This window comes from Zootoca vivipara, chromosome 4 (assembly GCF_965207765.1).
Source record: "Zootoca vivipara chromosome 4, rZooViv2.hap1.1, whole genome shotgun sequence".
Taxonomy (NCBI): domain Eukaryota; kingdom Metazoa; phylum Chordata; class Lepidosauria; order Squamata; family Lacertidae; genus Zootoca; species Zootoca vivipara.
In genome coordinates, this window is record NC_142587.1 from 80,620,197 (window position 1) to 80,642,846 (window position 22,650).

General features: G+C 43.1%; 1 protein-coding gene across 1 annotated transcript in view; it reads left to right on the plus strand.

Annotated features, from left to right (window-relative positions):
• Positions 1-5,790: 5,790 nt before the first annotated feature.
• The window catches only part of SACS (sacsin molecular chaperone), a 63,741-nt gene continuing 46,881 nt past the window's right edge, over positions 5,791-22,650 (plus strand). Inside the window, exon 1 of the mRNA XM_060273828.2 lies at positions 5,791-5,875. The gene's annotated coding sequence lies outside the window, so the exon portion shown is untranslated. The remainder of the gene's footprint in view (positions 5,876-22,650) is intronic.

Consider the following 22,650-nt stretch of genomic DNA (forward strand, 5'->3'; position numbering starts at 1 on the left):
CTCTCACTGTTCCAGACTCCCTTGGCCATTTTTTGTTCTTGCCTCCTCCTTGGACTTGCTCAAGACAAACCAAAGGCCAGAGTTGCCACAGGGGCTCAACTCCTGCTGCTGTTTTTCACACATATCACTTGCTTCTACAGCCCTACACTTTGTGCCATGTCATAAACCCAACCTCTTGATCCCAACCCAGTACTTTTTACTCCTCTGAGCTCCCTCCCACCACTGAGCCCAGGAGAAAGGGGGGAAGATGCAATAATTGTCTATGCAATAATTTGTCTATGCAATAATTGTCTATGCAATAATTGTCTATGCAATAATTTGTCTATGCAATAATTTGCAGAGATGGAGGTTAATTGGGAGAGATGAGAAGGGAGGTGAAGAAAGTCCTTTTGAAAGTCTATGCAATAATTTGCAGCCAGCTCCTGCTAGGCAGAAGCTTGCAAGCTGCATGCACAATCTTGTGTTGTTGTTTTTAAACATCCTCTTGCCCTCCTGGAGAAGCAATCTCTTCCCTGGGCACCTGGAGAGGGGCAGGCAAACCTGGAGACTCCAGGTAAGCCCTGGAGGTCTGGCAAACCTGGGGACAATGCTACTAAAATTAGGAAGTATATTGTTCTCCAGTGATCCTCTAAGCACAGTCATAGCTAATGAGCTCTTCTAGATGTCCAGAATTTGCCAAGAGTTATTTTGCTTAAAGTTTTTTTTTATATACCCAACTCTAAGATAATATTTTTCCCCTATGAATGCCCTTCCCAGGGCAACTGCTAAGAGAGCATATTATTTGGTAATACATGGCAGTCTGTACGGAAGGCTATGGAATAGCAGCCTCTTCTCATTCTAGTTCACACTTCTTTGAATTGTTGTAACTAGCTTTGGGAAGGGTGGGTAAGGAAGAACAATCACAACAAAAATTCTATGGGCCTTAGAATGAATTTTTACATGCCTTACAAAGAAATAAGAATTTAGAATCTTCTCTGGGCACACCATAGCTGTCCGGAGTTTCCTGGTTTGGTGTCACCAGTATGCTGATAACACCCAACTCTATTTCTCCTTTCCACCTAAATCCAATGAAGTTGGTTTGGCTTTAAACTAGTGTCTGTTATCACTCATGGAAGGATAAGGGTGAACAAATTGAAACTCAATCCAGAGGTGCTCTTGGTCTGTTGGAAGGCAGAAAAGGGAAAAGTGATTCATCTTGTCCTGGATGGGGTAACACTCCCCCTGAATACACAGGCTCACAGATTGGGTGTGCTCTAGGACTCCAAGTTCTATCCCAGCAAGGCAGCCCAGAAGGATACCATGGTCAATGGTATCAAAAGCTGCTGAGAACCAACACACTCTGCTTTACCAGTTCCTAGCAGACCAAAGCTGTCTCTGTCCCATAGTCAGGCTTGAAACCAGATTTAAATGGATCTAGGTTCCCATGAGAGCCTCCAAAGTCTTGCCCAGAAGGGTCTTTCCTGTCTCATCCCTCCCTCCCTCCCTCCCTCAGATAGAGGGATCACTTGGTGATCCATGCAAAGCTGAAATAATGTAAATAAAATCAATGTAAGTTATTAACCCCATGTATTTAATCACAAGGGAAATTCACTTTACACTTAATCAGAGAAACTATTCTTAATATATTCCAGATATTCCAGACCCCTGATACAAATTGAGTCCTTCTCAACATAAGTTCTACAACTCTATACTATTTATAAGGATGAAAAGTCCCCCTCCATCTTTAGCTCCCATCACAGTTGACTCATCACAGAAGGACAGTTTTTAGCACATTTAAGAAACTACAGTTTTCAGGATACTTTGAGGGGCAAACCTGCTTTAAATCTGCTTTAAATGTGAGGTCAAAACAAAATTAAAAAATCCTTCCAGTAGCACCTGGTCTCTAAGGTGCTACTGGAAGAATTTTTTAATTTTGTTTTGACTGCGTCAGACCAACACGGCTCCCTACCTGTAAATGTGAGATGTGTGTGCAGCCTCAGTGCCATTAAAAACAATCATAGAATCATAGAATCATAGAGTTGGAAGAGACCACAAGGGCCATCCAGTCCAACCCCCTGCCAAGCAGGAAACACCATCAAAGCATTCTTGACATATGATAGAATAAATTTTATTTCACATTTCACATTTTAGAACAGCAACAGGTCAAGGTTGTTAATCTTATTACTAATGGTGACCTACTTTTTATCTATTGTTTATAGAAAATATCTGAAGTTGTGCATATATTATTTAGTAAATTTATTATAGCTGGATACTGTGTGTGTGTGTGTGTGTGTGTGTGTGTGTGTGTGTGTGTGTGTTGCCTTTAGGATGATCTGAACCTAATCCAATTTTGTAAATTAAAAACAGGTGTCCAGATGTTGGGAAATTACCAAATGAAATAGATCAGTGTACATTCTCTTTTTCCTTCAGCATTAACTTGCCTTGCCAAAAAAAGGTTCATAACATGAAAGATTTAGTGTCAAAAATTCACCCCACCTCAAATTACATTGCAATTAAGACTAGGTTTATCATTGCATATATTTCATTGGTTAAAACTGAAACAGACTTCTTGCTATTAATAAATCACCTACTTTGGATGTTTCCTCATATGATAATAATAATGCATTTATTGGAGGAACTGCTTGTTCTAAAGTAGCATTTGAAAAACACGTAGTATTATAAATAAAGAAAGGATCTTATACCACCTTAAAGATAAACTGATAATGGTCTGAATCCAGCATTCTATGTCTGCCAAAGCAAAAGCCCTTGTGCAAGTGGATGCCAGTGTTTAAAGGTTGTGCAACAGAGGAATTGAATGCAATTGTTGCACTAGCAGACAGGGGTGGAGGAAGGGGTGGAGGAAGGGGAGGCGGTCCACCCCAGGTGTCACCACTGAGGGGGGTGACAAAATGCCAGGCGGCACTCACTGCGGGGCCTGCAGCATGGCCGAGCCGTGACTCTCTCCTGGGAGTGACGCGGTGGCTTGGGCGCCCGCAGACTCCGCGCTGCCCCAAATGGTCTGCCCGCCACCTCCCCCTCAGCTGTAGGGCGGTTGAGTGGGAGGAGCATCCTGCCCCAGCTGGCCCTGCCCCGCATGCGGCTGGCCCCGCCCCTGGGCGCAGGCCACATGTGCAGCCCCAGGCACCCGATCGGCTTGCTCTGCCGCTGCTAGAAGATGCTTGTTGTGAAACTGTTGGTTTTTGTTGTGCAATCCATTGCACCACAATCTTCTGTAACAGACTTGTGTTTTCCCTTGCACAACAATGTTTCACCAACACAAGAAGTACACTGATTTTAACCTAGTGCTACATTGGATATAACCCTCAGTACACAATCGTTTACTACAGCGGCACCAACTGAGGGTCTATAGGATTCAACTCACTGCAAACACTGCCAGATATATCGTTGGGTAGAGATCTTTAAAAATGTAGACTACTCTGGACAAAAGGCTGTGAAATGGAGTAAAGGCAGTTCTGAGTTAATTTAGCCTTCTGAGGCAAGAGCTAAGCACTCTTAATTCCTCCCTGCCAAAGTTCAAAGTTATACAAGATAAGTAAAGTAACCACTCACAATAGCAGCAATAACACAATCTTCTAAGCTTTGCTGCAGTACTATTCTAAACGTAGCTGAAGGCTCAGTGTGAGATTTCGAGTGACATTACTCCCTTATCTTTCAAAACGTTGAAGAGGAAGTCTGAAATGTGTTTGAAAATGTTCTTAAGCCATTTATGGGACAGGCTCTCTGCTATGCCTTGGAACGGGTAAGGTTACCGCATTGCAGTCAATGGAAATTTGGATCTCTGCCAAGGTAATAAAATTCAAAGAGCCCACCCCACTGAGCATATGCTGTCGCTTGTTCGCTCAACCTCTTCAAAATTCACTTTTAGGCCAGAGAGGGTGTTGTTGCCATCGAGGTTACTCCAACTTAAAACAGTCATATTCTTCTCCAGAAGAAAGGGTGGGATTTAGAGTAGAGGCTCCTACCGTATGTATTTCCCTCTGAACAGTAACCCTAAGTACTGAATCAACAAGGAGGTTGCCTGGTTCAGCCGTGCTTGTTGATAAACTGTATTTGCGCAAATCTAACGCGCCATCGAATCTAATGTGCACCTCAATTGTCAAAGCCTTGAAACAAAAAAAGTATTTGCTGGTGAAATCTAATCCACACCCCAATTTTTGCATCATTATTTGGCCAAAAAAGGTGTGCATTACATAAATGCGGTAATTGTACTAGTAACAACTACCATTGTCCAGTATGGCACAGCAGTTGCTTTGTACTCTATTTCTAACAGGCCACTGGGCCCAATGCTCCTTGGAAACCCACAAGAAAGAGTCATCCTCAGTAGGTTGCCCCTGGCATCTGGTAATGAAAGATGAGGCACCTCTGCATATTGTAATACCTAAGTGCTTAACAAGAATATAGATGGGGTGATCTGGAAAACATAAATATACTAAAAGTCCCTCGTCAATCCCATTCCAGCTGAGTTTGTCTGGTTTCCTCCTTTCCCTGCTAGTCAGTTGGATGTCTCCTTTGTGATACAGCTTTTTTCCTAGTTCCTACCAGCTAAACTGTGGATGAAACTACACACAGGGGGAAATACCCACTATAAATAAGTTGGAAATTAGATCGTTATAACAACAGAAGAAAACCCTATGGAAAATCCAGTATAATTTTTTCCTGCTCTCTGGCGCCATCTGGTGTTTCTTGTTTATAACACATTCAAATCACTGTTTTTCTACTAATGTAGCTGAGTCCATAGAGAGCTAATCTACATGGTATATTTGCCATGGGAATCATGGTGAGTCCAGGCACGCACATGCACACACACACACACACACAGAGAGAGAGAGAGAGACCACCATATTTTTCTTAAAACTTACCGTGTGAACTGGTCTTATCACTTGCTGAGCTTTCCTGCCCATGATTCACACCACTGATCACCAGTGTAAGCTGGGAAAAAGTGCTTGTGACTTACAAAGAGGGATCTAGTTCTAGGATTCCCAAACTATGGAATCACTAGTGGTCTGCAAACTTTGTTCAGGTGGTCTGCATCATGTTCATGTTAAATATTCATATTGATTTTAAAATGTATCTTCACTGCTTCCTTTATTTCTTATATTGTACTCCAATTTTAATCTGTGAAATGCAAATTGTAATACAATGCAAGGAATTGCATTGTATTACAATGCAAGAAATGCACTCACACAGGACTTAAGTTTTGATTCTTTGCACCATTATTATTTTATTAATTATTTAATTATTGATTTCTTAATTTATAGAAACATATTTCTAAATTGTAGGTTATATGTGATTGCCTGTAATTTAAATCAGCAGCTGTTTCTAGATTCAGTAGCAAAATAATTTCAATCTTCTTTACACACCATAAAAGTGTTGCCATTTGCCCCCTCTTAGAGGCTCAGCCTTTTCTGCTTGCACTATTTTTATTACCAGTTTTTTAAAAAATTGGGTTTTAATTATCATTTTTTAAAATTCTCCATTCTGTGCTTTTATGAATATCAGATGGCTAATTTTACACAAAGGGTTTCCTGGGGATCAACGTTACCCAAAAATATTATATTACGGTGGCCAAGCTTTCAAACACAGCAATGTGCTAGCGTTCAAAGACATTTATAGCTGAAGCAACAGATTGCGCTCTCCATTCTGAGCCCATATGATCTCCTCCCAAGTTCTGCCTTGCTGCTCAACAACTAATAGTTCCACAGTGATGGCTATAAGCCTGTAATTAACATGCTTTGTTTTCATTTTGATTCTTGGTCTTTTAAAATATATTTCTTCCACTCCCTAATGCAGGATATCTGCTGCTGACTGTGGATCACACAGGACTTTTTGTGGAGAGGTCTCCTATTGTTTATACCTTGCTGATCCAGTGAAGAAGGTAGTACTGCATTTGTTTGCATGGCTGGCAAGCACATTCACAGAGTACAGTATATAATTTATGCCATAATGAGAATCACATCTGTTGCTCCACCCACTTATCTCTCTCGCCCCACCAACCACCGACATGTGCCTCCTGCAGGATGCTCATGAGAAAATAGGACCTTGAGCTGAAAGAAGTTCCGCATCTCTGATCTGTACTATTGTGATGACTATAGTATTAATCAAACTCTGGCTTAAGCTTACATGCCTTCTGCTCCTTGAAATATGTCTATGTCTACTTCAGCATAGTACTTAAGTATTTTTCCTATTAGCTTTCGATTCTTAGCTGCCTTTGAGAAGAAGATGCATTTTTATTTATTTATGTGGTGAAATGTTTTAGCTTCAGCCAACCTGGGGAAGAGGGATTGATTATTAAACTACTCTGAGAATCCTAACTCTGTGAGGAGAATAGTGGTCTCCTAACAACTTTCAGCACCCTTAACAAACTTTATTTCCTGGGGCTCTTTGGGGCAAGCTAAAGTAATAATAATAAATATTTTTATTATTTATATCCCACGCATCTGGCTGGGTTGCCCCAGCCACTCCAACACAGCTTCCAACACGCATAAAAACACGCATAAAAACATAACAAAGCATCAAACATTAAAAACTTCCCGATGCAGGGAAGTGGTAGAATACTACTTTAAACAATACTAAACTAGGGTGTAAGCCCTGTTTCACACTATTGAACTTACTTCAGAGAGAAAAATGCATAGATCCAAAAATGCTAAGTTACAGCAAAAATAAAAGTATTATCTTTTCCAGAAGAAGATGATGAAGAAGAGTTTGGATTTGATATCCCACTTTATTACTACCCTAAAGAGTCTCAAAGCAGCTAACAATCTCCTTTCCCTTCCTCCCCCACAACAAACACTCTGTGAGGTGAGTGGGGCTGAGAGACTTCAGAGAAGTATGACTGGCCCAAGGTCACCCAGCAGCTGCATGTGGAGGAGCAGGGACGCGAACCTGGTTCACCAGATTACGAGTCTACTGGTCTTAACCACTGGCTCTATGAAGATATTCATAGTTAGGGCCAAACTAAAAGCACAATATTTCAGTAAAAACAATTACAAATGTCAGAAGCATCAGTTCCGTAAAGTTTCATGAAATTAACCATCTAGGTTGGTCACCTGCTCTACTTTACAGAGCACATTCCTCTGTTTGAAGGGATGTCTGGTCTAAGTCTGGATTACGGTTCCTTTAAACATAAGGAGGAAGAAAAGGAGAGAACAACCATTAGCACCTTGAAAGTAGTGTAAGCAGGCACATGGGTCCCCTAATTATAGTCTGGTCTTTCTATATAAATTTCAGTAGTGATTTCTAAATTTGTATCCATACATATGAAGATGGAAATTTTATGCAAATCTATACCCTCTTTTATCCTCTACTTCGGCTACATGTATGTTCTTTAATGTTGGCACTTATTTCTCTTCACCTCTCTCTCTTTATCATATGTGAATTGTTGCAAACATTGCACCCTGGCTCAGAGGCATTTGGGGACAAGCCAAAATGCTATCAAATGTATGACTTAACTTTTAAACACTGGCAGTCACCGCATAAAAATCTCACATGTTGATTTACCTGTGATAACTCTGCAAGGCAACTTCTGTGGACTTCTTTTTTTAAAGGGGAAATTACTAAAGTTTTTGTTTATTCCTGTGGGTTCAAATGACTTCATTCAGTGAATGAAGATTAATAGCCATTGTTACAAAACTTAGCTTTTGACAGCAGAATATCTGCACACCGAAAAAGGCTGTTTTCGTTTATCAGTTTTATGTAAATACTTTGATTGTTTTCCTCTAAGACGCTAATGGTGTTGTAAGGCTGTTTATTAGACTCCATCCCAGCAAACTCAGCTTAATTTTCTGCAATCCTACACAGACCTCTAGTGGACAAAAGCCAGGCAGCAGGTTTTGGAGATTTCGTTCTGACATCAGATGTGTAGGGTTAGCACTACAAGGACATTAGTAGAATTTGCAAGAGAAAAATAATGCTGTGAGTTGGTTCCCCCCCCATTGTGTTGCAGATTTTGGAATAAAGATACAAATACATTGTATTTTTGAGGGGTCAGGAGCTTTCCTTGCTAAAGACTGCAAAACATTTCCCTTTTCTAAGTAGCTAGGCAGGAGAACTGAAGTAAATACATAATTTAAATAATTTAAATCTCTAAAATAACCATGAGTGCTTTCCTATAGTTGGGACAAAATCATGTATATATTTCAAATTACAGCTTTGCAGTTTAATACCGAGTGTGTCTGCACCACTGTTGCTATCATTCTTATCATGCAACCTAATGGTCCCGAGTTACAGGTAGGTAGCCGTGTTGGTCTGCCATTGTCGAAACAAAATAAAAAAATTCCAACTACGTTTGTCATTGGTCTGAGCTTTCGTGAATAAGTGTGCATGCACACGAAAGCTCATACCAATGACAAACTTAGTTGGTCTCTAAGGTGCTACTGGAAGGAATTTGTTTATTTAGTTTCGACTTATGGTCCCTGAGAGGGTAATGCAGGGGCCACAGGAAACCCGAGATCTCCCTCCCTGAGAGTGGAGAGATAGGTCTGACCTCCGAGAGGAAGATCTGCTTCCTCCCCACTGCCATGGAAACCTCTGCAGTAGAGACCTCTCATGTTGGTAGTGTTATAAGAATTTTGAGTAAAATAAAAAAATTCCTTCAGTAGCACCTTAAAGACCAACTAAGTTTTTATTTTGGTATGAGCTTTCGTGTGCATGCACACTTCTTCAGATATCAGGTATCTGAAGAAGTGTGCATGCACACGAAAGCTCATACCAAAATAAAAACTTAGTTGGTCTTTAAGGTGCTACTGAAGGAATTTTTTTATTTTACTTCGATCCAGACCAACACGGCTACCTACCTGTAACAAGAATTTTGAGGTCATATATATATATATATATATATATATATATATATATATATATATATAATTTTTCATAAAACATGTACATGAATGTACAGAAACATGTCTGAAGCAGCACAGGAAGACAGGCCTGACTGACACCATTTTGACTCTCTCTCTCTGACCAGGTGTTCCTCTGCAAGGAAGAAGGGGGTGGGGGGAACCTTCTCATTGTCTCAGGAATTAAAGTGATAATCCCTGGCATCCTGATACCTGGGTGCCAGACAAAAGGGTGTGATTAACTTGGCTGGGAAACAGGGAAATGTAAATATCTCTCTCTTTTGTTGATTAGGTTTTGGGGGCAGGGGGCAGGGTCCAGACTGCTCAGATTACTGCCACCAGACCTCCCCTTTCATGATGTACCTATGATGAATCTAGGGAGGGGGGTCTTGGGCTACACCCCTTCTGTGACATATGGATGATGCTTCTGGGGGGTGGGCTGAAACCAATTTCAAATTTCTTTTTAAGGGCAAGACACCTTTGTTTGGGGTTCCTTCCTTGTTCTCCTGCGTGAGGGGAAGGACCCTGTTGCAACAGCGAAAATAAAGGCTTTGCTTCTCAAACTTCTCTGGTTGGCCTCTGTTATATTCTCCAACCGATGGAGAACCCAATAAGGGAATAAAGGCAGATTTTTGCCTATATCAGAAGGCATGCCAGTGGAGCAGAAAGGTCAGCTCAAGGCAATGGATTTGAAGGACCCATAGCCTTCCCAGTCCTCCTACAGCCCACCAAACATGGAAGGAATTTATGCCTGGAGTGAATTTCTGACCCATTCTTTCCAATGGGTGAGAAATTGCTAACTAAAAAAGCAGGGGGGGGATATGAAAGGACTAAGCACCTCCTCACCCTTATTTTCACCCTGTTGCCATAGGCCTGGTTGTGGTGCTTCCTCCACCTTTGGTTCTTCCTTCCTTCTTCCCTTCTCTCTTTAGTGTTAGTGTAGCCGTGTTAGTGTAGAATTCAGATTTCTGATTGAGATTGATTATGGGGAGGACCTGATGCAACTTCCTGACATCATGAAGAATTAGGGGGCACTGCTGAATGCACTTTGAACATTGGATGGGGCCAGCCCCCTTAAAAAAACCCACTGGGGGGGGCCCTAAACAGCCTTGGCCCCTAGGAGCTGGCACGTATGGTAGAATTCCCAACCATACACTGTAGCAAACAGTTTTGGGCAGGATTGAACATTTTAAATTGGTTATGCAATTCCCTTCCATTATTATTATTATTATTATTATTATTATTATTATTATTATTATTATTATTATTATCTCAGGGTGATTCACAGAATAACATCAAAATATAAAACCACAAAATACATAATCAAAATAAAATCAACAACCCAATAACACCCCCCCAAGAACCCACATTTTAAAAGGGCATAGGTTGTCAATCAAATCAACCAAAGGCCTGGTTAAAAAGGAACATTTTCGCCTGGTACCTAAGGGTGTATAATGAAGGCCCCAGGCAAACTTCCCTGGGGAGAGCATTCTACAAATGAGGAGCCACTGCAGAGAAGGCCCCTTCTTGTGTTGCCACCCTCCAGACCTCTCGAGGAGGAGGCACACAAAGAAGGGCCTCAGAAGATGATCTTAGGGTCTGGGTAGGTTCATATGGAAAGATGTGATCCTCAAGGTATTGCGGTCCTGAGCCTTTTAAGGCTTTATAGGTCAAAACCAGCACTTTGAATTGGGCCTGAAAACTAATTGGTAGCCAGTGCAGTTTGACCAGGATCGGTGTAATATGCTCAAACCATCTTGCTCCGGTGAGCAACCTGGCCAGTGAATTCCACACTAATTGATTTTCCAGCCCTACCTATAACACATTGCAGTAATCTAACCTTTAGGTTATCAGAGCATAGACAACAGTAGTTTGGCTATCCCTGTCTGGATAGGGGCATAGCTGGGCCACCAGCCGAAGCTGATGGAAGGCACTCTGGGCTACTGAGGCCACCTGAGCCTCAAGCGACAGCAAAGGATCCAGGAGTACCTCCAAGCAATGAACCTGCTCCTTCAGAGGAAGTATAAGGAAGTGCCTTAGTCTTATCTGGATTGAGTTTCAATCTTACGTATGGGGAAAGAACTGAGGATGCAAAATGTAAGATCATTACTAGAGAGAACTAAAGGTCCATCTAGGCACGTATTGTGCTTCAGCAGTAGACCCTCCTAGGATATTTTTTCCAAGGCTGGTGCTGCCCAGATATTGTTGGACAACAGCTGCCACCAGCCCCAGGCTGTGCTGTGATAGATCCCAACAGGGGCGTAGCCAGGATCAAAATTAGGGGGGGGCAAGGGGCGGGGGCAAGGGGCGGGAGGGGAGGGGCCACAGCGGAAATGTGAGCAGGGCCACGTGGCCTGCGCCTCCCAGGTCTTCCGAGGAGGCGGCCCCAGGCTCGCGTTTACGAACGCCGCGGACCCATCTGGAACGGATTAATTCACTTTCCATTACTTTCAATGGGAAAGTTCGCTTCAGTTTATGAACGCTTCAGTTTATGAACAGACTTCCGGAACCAATTACACCCATGCTTCGGGTTAAGTACTCTTCAGGTTGAGTACTCCGAGGACCCGTCTGGAACGGATTAATCCACTTTCCATTACTTTCAATGAGAAAGTTCGCTTCAGTTTATGAACGCTTCAGTTTAAGTGCTCCGCGGACCCGTCTGGAACAGATCAATCCACTTTCCATTACTTTCAATGGGGAAATTCGCTTCAGTTTATGAACGCTTCAGTTTAAGTGCTCCGCGGACCCGTCTGGAACAGATTAATCCACTTTCCATTACTTTCAATGGGGAAATTCGCTTCAGTTTATGAACGCTTCAGTTTATGAACAGACTTCCGGAACCAATTATGTTCATAAACCGAGGTACCACTGTACTGGAAAGCTGGAACGGATCTAAACTGTTGTTAACGTATATAAAAACAATTATGCTGAAGAAACACAGAAACAAAAAGCACAGTTGGTGCAAAATAATTTCCATATGTCATTTTTTAAATACAGACAGGAGAAGGCGGCTTTCACTTATCATAATCTGGTAACTAAATTTAAACCTTTCTCATTCTGGTGACATCTTGCCCTTGCAACTTTAAAGTAACAGATGCTCTGGTTGACTGTGATCTGTATAGAGGTGCAAGATTAGTGATACTATAGCCCTTTAAAAAAAAAACCTGGAGGTGGGGGGAGAGAGGAAGGAAGGGGGAGCCAGAGGCTTTGCTGCATTGATCTACTTTAGATAGTAGACTAAAGCAGCAGCTCTGGGAAAACAGCTGATTTCACAAACAGCATCCTTTCCTCTCAAGTTGCAGTTGCAGTCAAACGCAAACCGTCCGTGGAAGAAATGATATAACCCTCTGGTCGGTATGTGGATGTCGTTTATAGAGGAACAGTAAAACATTGTAGCCGGCTAGTGCTGATGCTGCCTGTTCCACTGCTGATGTAAGTACTGACTTGGTAGAAAACTGCTCAGTCACTGCAGTTGCCTGGGTGAGATTTTATAGGATGCACCACCAGGCTGCTTGCATTGTCCTTAATGCAAAGGGAATTGCTTATTGCTTCAAGCAAGGGATCCACTGTTTTGCCTGTAAATCCAGGAAGGTGTCTCACTCTCTCTCTTTTCATGACTTGTAAGGTGCAGGGTGTTTAAGGGTGGGTGGAATATGAGGATTTATTGACTTGCTTTTGTCTTTCTTGAACTCCGAATCAGGAAAATGTTAAGGTTGTCATAGACTTGTAAACAGTTTTTTTGTGAAAATATGAAGCAGACACAGCCCTTCAGGCAATACTCTATTAACTTTAGTGGGGCTTATAGGGAACAAGTAGCAGTAGTGTTTCATGGATTGGGGCCATGGGCAGCAGCTCACGAGGCTGATGGTTCATCATGCAGCCTTTGTTTGAAATAACAATGAGTACCTTCCTAGAGTCTTGATATATTCCTTACACAACTGACTGTAACAATGAACATTTCTCTCTCTCCTCCTCTCCCTGGTTTTAATAACAAGTCATTTTTCTTAGCAGTGACATTGTGAATGTTTTTACCTTTCCCCCCAAATCTTGGCAGAATTCTTCATAAATCTTTTCAAAACAGATGTCAAGCATGACTGATGTGACGAGTTCCTGAGTTTTTCGTTTCAATTTTTAAAACTGTTTTGAAAAAACTAGCAATTGTATTTTGGAGATTAACCTTTCCTCGTATGGAAACCTCGCAGTATGCCATGTGTTTTGGCAGCTGTCTTTCAGCTATGGATTTTCTTTTGTCTACAGGCATGAAATTATGTATTCTTAGTAACAGGTGAAAAAAGGATAGGCTTTCTGCTGCATATGGAGACAATTGTTCCGTAATGAGTATTCTAATTGCAGCTGACCATTCCTTCTCCATAGTATGTCGAATGGATTCCCGTTGGCCCAGCTGTATCCTTAGTCACTTAGGATGGAAGGAAACAAAGGATGGTATCCTATCTTTCCTGTCTTTTTCCTCTATAAGATTTTTATTTTTAAAGGCTTACTAAGTACTAGGAACCCTACCCAAACCCCACTGAAAATTGTATTCATTTGAGACAGAGTAGGATGAGGCTGTTCCCTCCAGCATTGTCCTAAATAGGTCGAATGGGTCTTTATGCAGATTCCTGGGGGATCAGGTGTCCCAGAGGGTGATGGAAGGTGGCCCTATTCCAATGCATTCATCCTGTTCCACAACACATAGCCCCAAACAATTTCCCTTAACATGCTACATGTCATAGACAGGCGGAGGAGAGGTGGAAGACACCAGCTGGGGAACCCCAGAGGAGGAAGGCGCAGAGCCAGGGTGGTGGGATGATGATGAGCGGTCAGAGTGAGAAGAGAGAGCAGAGTGGGAGGAGGAGGTGTCGGAAGCTGAAGAGGTAACAGAGTTGAGTGAGCAGGAGGAGGCTGGGCAGAGAGCAGTTCAGAATCAGAGGCATCAGCAGAGAGGGGTCAAGAGGCAGAATGGAGGCAGGCTGCTGCAGAGGTCTGTGGCCCCGGGCACAATTTTGTGAGGGGGCGCAAACAGGTGCCCCCACAGCAGGCTCCTTCATCAGAGCCTGGCTGCAAGCGAGAAGGAGCTAAGCCTTGACTGGGCGCTTGTGCCTGGCTGCAGCTCTGCCCCTGAGTCAGGCCTGACCCAGGGGAGGAGAGCAGGACAATGGGTGGCAATGCTGCCACCCACCCAACTCGGCCATGGCATGCCTTGCACCCAGCCACAGCAGCTCTGCCACCAGGGCAGGCCTGACCCAGTGGTGGAGAGTAGGAGGAGAGTGGGCGGCAGCTTCCCTGCCCCTCTCCTCCCCTGGACTGTAGCGCCCAGAAAGGCGCCCCCACCTCCCCTGTGGGAGCCCTCTGTACACCTGCCCCAGGCAGCATGGGTATATGCTCTGCCGCTGGGCTGCTGGAGAAGCCAAGGAATCTCCCCCTCCTGCTGCACTCAGCTCCTCTCCCCCCTGGTACCCCATAACATGGAGAGGAATGAAGAGGGCGGAGCAAAGAGAGAAGACAAAGGAGCCTTGGGCTGCTGGAGAAGGACCTGGGGAGAAGCCTTAGAGAGCAGTGGGAAGGCAGGGACCTTCAGTCCTCACAACTGGTTCATTGGGGCAAGAGTTGCTGTCGTCATTAGGCCTGCTCTGTTTTGTTTTCTTTGAATAAAGAGTTAACTTCACTGACACCGGGTGTTTATTGCTGACTTGCACCAGCCTACGGTTATAGCTCTAGGGAACTCAGCAGAACATCAGTCTTCAGCTATTTTATTTATTTATCACAATAACATTGAACACTATTCTACAATGAATGCTTCTACAATGATATTGAGCGAACAATAATCATAGGGGAAACCTGTGATTCTAGTATGATGATGAGGCCGACTTAATTAATTAATTAGTAGCCCACCCGACTGGCTTGTCCCAGCTACTCTGGGCAGCTTCCAACAAATATAAAACCACAGCAACACGCCACATTAAAATTCGCCAAATCTTCAAGGTAATCCTTAATTTCAATTCAAATATCCCACGAATTTCTTATATTTTGGAAGCTCACCGCTTTACATCAGAAGCCAGAGACTGTGCTTAATGGGGCTAGTGGTCTTCTCCCCTTCGTGCCCGCAGCTCAATCCCTTCCTCGGCTCTTAAAAGGAGAAAACCGAGGTGCAGGAGAGCACGCTGGGCACCGCTGGGTGCCATGACCCTCAGGGTAACCCCCCTGAGGTTTTGGAGGTCCGCAGAGCCTTTGCAGAACCTCAGTGCGCCCCCAAAAGCTCGGGATTCCCCGAGAGGCTATCCCGCGCCTCTTAAGATGTCCGCGGTGAACTCGGAAGTCCCATTAAAATCTTCCCTATACAGGGAAGTGTTCACCTTTTATTATTATTATTATTATTTATACCCCGCCCATCTGGCTGGGTTTTCCCCGCCACTCTGGGCGGCTTCCAACAAATACCAAAATACATTAAAATATCACAAATTAAAAACTTCCCTAAACAGGGCTGCCTTTAGGTGTTTTCTAAATGTCAGGTAGTTGTTCATCGCCTTGACCTCCAATGGGAGGGCGTTCCACAGGGCGGGCGCCACTACCGAGAAGGCCCTCCCACTGGTTCCCTGTAGCTTTGCTTCTTGCAGTGAGGGAACTGCCAGAAGGCCCTTGGCGCTCGATCTCAGTGTCCGGGCTGAACAATGGGGGTGGAGATGCTCCTTTAGGTATATAGGACCGAGGCCGTTTAGGGCGATGCACATTTTTCAAGCTTTCTGATGCGTGTAGGTTCTGCTTCTAGCAGTTGCCTATTGAGCCTCATCCCAGGCAGCCTCTGAGGAAAGGTAATAGCCCATCCCTGATGTGAGAGATCCAGTATGCTATTATAGTGCAGGGGTCACTCATGTGGTGCCCTCTGGGTGTTGCTGGACTTCTGCTCCCATCAACCCAGTCAGCATGGCCATTGATGAGGGATGATGGGAGTGGTGGCTCAACATCTGGAAAGCACTATGATGAATACAGGCAACAAGTTTGGCCTTCGGTCAGGGAGTTCCTAGTTCAAATCTGCCCAGTCACAAAATTTGCTGGCTGAACTTAGGCCTGTCACTTACCCACCTCACAGCATTTCTGTGAGGATTGATTTTTGGTTAATTCTCTTGCTTTTGATCCTAGGATTTACAGGGTGTTGTACAGATTAAAAATGTAAATACCTTTAAACGTTATGTTGCTCGTCACCCCAATCTCTGAGTGGTGTGAGATTCCATGGATATACAACCTGAACCTATCATGGAGGGGTTTGCAGCATTAACACCCTAAGAGGGTCGTCTTTCTTTCATAGCCACAACCTTGGATTCAAACAGAAACGAAACATTGTGCTCTCTCTGCCTTTTCCAGCCCACAACCAATTTCCCCCAAGGTCACATCAGAGCATAGCTGCCAAGTTCCGGCCTGAGAAATAAGGGACTGGACCGGAAGTAGCAGACCGGAAGTAGCGCTGCCGCCATTTTGGAACTGGGCGGAGCATGCTCAGAAGCTACTTTTGATGCTGCTCTGCCCTGTTCCAAAATGGCCGCCGCACCAGAAGTCGCGCTGCAGCCATTTTGAACTGGGCAAAGCAGCATCAAAAGTCGCTTCTGAGCATGCTCCACCCAGTTCCAAAATGGCCGTTGCGCCAGAATAAACCGTGAAAAAACGAATCCGTTTTTTTGGCTGGGGACAGCTGAAAAAACGGGGGTTTCCCAGGGAATACGGGAGACTTGGCAGCTATGCATCACAGCCAATTCTCAACTCCTAACTCAGGGTTTTGTTCTCTATCAAGGTGGGGCCCCACCCATTTGCCGTCTGCCATAGAACCCCCTCTCCTTAGCTTTCTTAATGGATGATCACCTTTCCATTGTTTCTTTAATGGCTCTTCACCCCATGTGATTACCTGATCAGGAAACTATCCTGGCTTCTAGTTTAACACTTCCTGAATCCAGGGGTTCAGTGTCTGTCACCCAGTTTAACACTCCAGGCCTTGATTAAAATTCTAACACTTACTAGATCTAGGAATTATGGGTGCCTGACAACCCCAAACTCATAACAATAATGTAAGTAGCAGCAGCACAGTTTAAGGGCATAAAACATATAGATCTCCAACATAAGACGGAACCGTAAACAGTCACTAAAAAGCTTGGGTGAATAGTGTGGTGGTTTACGCTTCTCTGAAAAATGGCTGAAAAGATCCTTGGGGGGCAGGGGAGGATGCAACTTCTGTAGAAGAATGACAGGTATGTTTTAAATTGGAAAACTCTAGCCCTCCAGACGTCACTGGGCTCCATCAACCCCAGCTAGCATGACCAATGCTCAGGATTGATAGGAGCTGCATCCATTGGGGCAAATGGGGGCACTGCCCCATCATCTTCAGTCTGCCCTCAGCTAGCCTCCACCTGCCTGCATTCTCACAGCTTCAACATCCTCTTCCTGAGCAGGATGGGGACAGAACTAGAGTTTGGTGGTTCTGTCTGCCATTGGCTCTGGCTCCCCCTACTGTTGGTCTCTCGACGTTCTGTGCTACCAGTCTCAATGGACACCAGAACTACCTGACCTGAAGAGCCAGATGATCCTCTGCACAGTGCACTGGAGAGAAGCATTTTCTACCCATGGACTGCAGTTTCCTCGTTCTAGGTTTCTGCATAAAAACCCCATACCAGGCCTGTTGGCTGGGAAGTGCACAGGAAAGTCCTGTTCCCATCACCCTGCTAAATAAAATATGGTCCTGGTCAGCTTCTCCATTTCCTAATTTGAGCTTTCAGTGGCTATTTCCAATACAGTGGTACCTTGGGTTACAGATGCTTCAGGTTACAGACGCTTCAGGTTACAGACTCCGCTAACCCAGAAATAGTACCTCGGGTTAAGAACTTTGCTTCAGAGATTAGACAAGGAAATTTAGCGGAACTTTTATCTGATTTCATTTATGTTTATTTGTAAAATTGTTTATATGATATTTTTGTATGATTTGTAGAATTTGTTTGTTTTGATTGGAGTTTTTATGAGTTGAGTCTGTTTGTTTTGATTGGAGTTGTTTTGATTTGAATTTCAATAAAGTTTAAATTTGAAAAAAAAAGAACTTTGCATCAGGATGAGAACAGAAATCGTGTGGCGGCAGCGGGAGGCCCCATTAGCTAAAGTGGTACCTCAGGTTAAGAACAGTTTCAGGTTAAGAACGGACCTCCAGAACAAATTAAGTTCTTAACCCGAGGTACCACTGTATATGTCTATATCAAAAACCTTAACCACGCTTCTCTCCCCCCCCCCCCCGCCCCAGATATATAAGATTCTTGTAGACCTTCTTTTACAGAGTACGTTTTCAAGAACCAGAGTTATCTACTGCTCCTGTCCTGCTACTCATTCTTCCTCTATTCCCTCCTTTGGAAGTGCTGAGGTCTTTGCTGTGGTTTTGCCCTGAGCTATTTAGCTCTCACTGCAGATTATAAGTGAAAAGTGTCCTGTGTCGTAATAGATCAGGACATTCATTGGGGACCATGCCACATTGCCATAGCAAATCTGTTACATATTTAAAATTTCATGGGAGCCTTCTTTGTGTTTGCTGTGGCACACTAATGTGGCAACGCTCCTGGAACCATTCCAGTGTTTAGCAGAGAGTAAGCTCAGACAAGGTATGCAGTGCCAAAGAGTTGTGCAAGGCATGGCAAAGAAGACGTTTTTTGTTTTTTTTAAAATGAGTGGAAGTGTCTGGAAATAATGTCTATCTGTGTGTTTCACTGGGCTGGGACACCGAATGTCCCAGGAACCATTCAACAAGGGGAGCATCCCCTCATCTCACATTCTCTGAATCCTTGTTCATCACTCTTAGTACCTAAACTGTGCATATGTAAATTTTAAATGTGAATTCGTAATTTTATATGTCATTTTAAAGGTGAATTTAGCTATTTCACACTTTCTGAAACCACTAAAATTCACGCTTTCTGAATTTTCCAATGTAGTTCTCCAGGCAAGGAATGTGGACAAAAAAAAGCTATACGAGGATAAAGTGTGCATAAATTCGTGAAAATTACATGTAAAAAATGCATTGTATTGAGGTATGTTGCTTTGCAAAAAATGCATACAGTAGGGAAAATTGCAATGAAAACGTATATTGGGTAGTTAATATTACGCACCTCCTGGTAGGGCTGGGAATGTCCCCTTTCTGGAAACCTGGAGAGATGCTGCCAGCCAGTGTGAACAATACTGAGCTGGATGGTGCATTTTTTAAAAAATGATGAATAAAGGACCCTCTGTTTTTGCACCTGCATATTGAGGAGTGATTTCAATTCAGCCCTATGTGCAAAGTTCTGAATTTGTTTTCCTCACTCTCTCCTATGAGAAAAGCAAACATGTGACACCCAACGCCACTTGGAGTGTTTCTCTGTCAAGAGAATGTGAAATGCCTGCCTGCCAAGGGCTCCGGATTGCTGCCAATCTGTTTAAGAATCAAATTAATAGATGCAGAACGGCCCTCTTTGTGATTGCATATTTAGGTTACTGGTTTAGCTGCACACACTCTCTGTACACACGCACACACACACACACACAGTGAGAGAGAGAGAGAGAGAGAGAGAGAGAGAGAGAGAGAGAGAGAGAGAGAGAGATTTCAGAGAGAAAAATGATATCCCAAATATAGAAATAAGGGTCAAATTCTTAACTCTTTTAAAGCAAACCTTTTTAGATAACAAGTTTACAGAACTTGATGGACACACAAACAATTATCAATCAATCATTTATTTGGTTGCTGAGGAACAAAAGGAGATTATGCACCCTAATTTGTTGAATGGTATTTCTCTGCTGGAGATTTGTCTTCAAATTGTTCCCAGGAGTTTATTTTTAATGCTCTAATAATGCTGCTGCACAACAGACATTCCCAAAGGGAGGTGAATGGAGTTCAGTTCCTTTTGCTTTCAACCAAGAAGGCAAGCACTAGACCAGAAAACCAGAGTTTTATCATAATACACTAAAAATCACATAGCAGCCACGGGGCTCCTGATTTTGATCAGGTCCACAGTGTGTGTGTGTGTGTGGGGGGGGGGAGATTCCTCATTAAAATATAAGATGCCCATAAGAATTTTCCTCCCAGAGCAAATAGCAGCTGGGGAAGACTTTTTCTACAAAAAAAATGTGTATGGGTTAAAGGCCATACACTGAGGTATGGGTTTTATGATGAAAAACTAGAATACAATATCAGTAAGCATATAAAGTTAAACTTTTGTTATTACTGGTTTCTTAATACAACTCGTATTACTATGCAGCATTTATATTGCCTGGATTGCTTCTGTGGCCCTTTTTCTCTGGAACTGTCACTAATGTTTTGTGGAGAATAAATCTAATGGTGCTCTTCCATACTTTTAAATACTTGGGTTGTGGTGATTTTTTGTTTCTTGGAATGAATGCTGCAGCCTCTATGATATGAGCAGAATAAGTATTTTGGGACTCTGGTGCTTTTAATTAAAACTTTCTTGGTTTTTCAGTTTCTGTTAAAAGATTTTTTTATTGCTTGCTGTTGGCTTACTGGAGAATGGCCAGACTCTTAACTGCTCCCCTATCCATTGTCAGTTTCTGTTCCTCCAGATTATTGGCTGTAGTGAAACCTTTAACAGCTTATTTTCTCTTTTTTCCAATTTTCCCTTTAAAATAGTGAAATAAAACTACTTCACTATAAAAATGCAAACGAAAAGCTGCAAGGAAACCAATAATTACAGTCTTACCCTCCACCTCCACCAATGGGAACAGAAACTGACAATGAAGTCATTTTACAGAGAAGGGGCGGAATTTAATGGTATTCATCAGTAATCTCCCAGGCATGATTAACAGGAAGCACTAGAATGTGCAGAACCCGGAAACAGGAATTTTTAGTTAATATTGGAAAAGATCTTTGCTGAATGCAATATACTTTATGAGTAAACATTATAGAAGGAAGCTGGCTGTAGGAAGGACTTAATAATATAGCAGCAGACCCTTGGTTTAATTTCCAAGCAAAGGGTCTGCTGGTTTCTCTTAAGGTTTCCAGAGTCAAAAGAGAGCAGGGCAATTGAAGGCACAGAAGTCCTGTCCACTATTGAGTCTGGCAACCCTATTTCCCTAGTAGTTAATAATGACAAGTTAGCCCTTTTCTAATTATTTTGTTGGATGCAGCTTTCACCATCCCAAAACATCTAGTGCGTCCAATAAAACAACAACAGACAAACTTGTTTCAAGGTCCTAATTGAGTTGGAAAGGTAAGCTTGAGATGCCCATGGATGAGTAGTAGCAGCTCATTGGAACTGATGGTTCTGAGTTCAATGAAAGGTGAGCAAGAGAGCTATGAAGCAGCTGGCTAGTGCATCTGTGGGAATGAGGAGGAGGAGGCCCCCAGTGCAGAACAAGACACAACAGGCCCACATAGTGTTGTCTGTTGCCGGGTCTGGTATTTCTAGGATCTGGAGCTGGTGTAGGAAGCAGGTCAAGATTGTATCCAGTTTGTCTTAAATGACTAGGCTGTAAGGGGGGGGGGGACCATGGGTTCATTATTTGCATAGTCTTAGGATGAGATGAGGATATTCTAGAGTGGTAGACACTCCCATTTTGGATTTAAATTGCCCATTTCTTGCTTGCATCAGTGTGTACACACCATACCGTCCAAGATCACAGTATCTTGAGGCAACATTTTAAAATATTGGTATTGCTATTGGTACTGAACCAATTTGATTTTGTATACTACGCTACTTGGACTAGGATCCCAAACTGGTTATTTTTTCAAAAAGCAAATGGATGGTTTATTTTTTTATTTTTCTTTGGTTAGAGGGATTTTTTTGTGGGGGGGGGGTTTGAGGGAGTTGTCTTGTTTTATATGTTTTGGGGTGTGTAGGGTCTGCCTGTTTTGGGGGGTGGGGGGAGGTCTGAGCAGTTTTTCTTCTGGAAAGTGGGTATGCTGTAGTGCCCACAACAGTATCTTAGATTTCTTTTTTAAAAAAACACCCTCAAGCCTGAAAATGTTGGGGACCCCTGTTGTAACCTGTGTTCACGAATGCATAAATTATGGATGGTGTCAAAAACACTGGGTATCTCACCCTTGGTCAAAGCTTAAACAGAATAAGGATATGAGGGATGTTAGCTGCACCAAGTTATTAGCTGTGTTGATTGATCATCTAAATGTACAAGTAAATGCAACAAACAAATTGTAGGTGGTGGTGATGTAATTATGAACAGTACTTAGTGCTAGAACGTATAATCTAGTTGAATCCTGCATTTCTGCTGTGTCCAAACCATAAAATGCAAGAAAATACTCTGTATATCTGAAATACTGCTGTGCTGTATATTTCCCTCTTTCTTCCTAACCCATGAAAAAATATAAGTGTACAAGACATTGCTTTCTAGCACAAACGAATGGTATGTGGGTGGCACTGTGCAGTGGCGGAGGAACCCTCTCCGGCTCCCGGGTCGGCACAGCCCGTACGGACTGCACATGTTCAGCATCCCACGCGTGCACACTCCGTACAGAATGCCGCACATGCACAGTCTGTACAGAATGCTGCACATGCACACTCCATATGGGCTGCCACTCCATACGGGCTGCCACTCGCCCTAACCCTTCAAAAATATGGCCCAATTGTGCACCCAGAGTTCCTTTTAAGACTTTTCTTTAAAAATCCCACAAAGATTCAGTTGCCGTCATTAATATCGGCTTTCAGCACATGCGACCTGCCATTCTTGGAATGGTGTTTAATCACACAAGACAAGCAATTGAACATTCTAATCTTTGAGGGGTGGTCGTGTCTCTTTTAAAAATGCGTCTGTGGCATGCAGCAAAGTTGTGGCCCTAATCTCCAATATTGCTAGG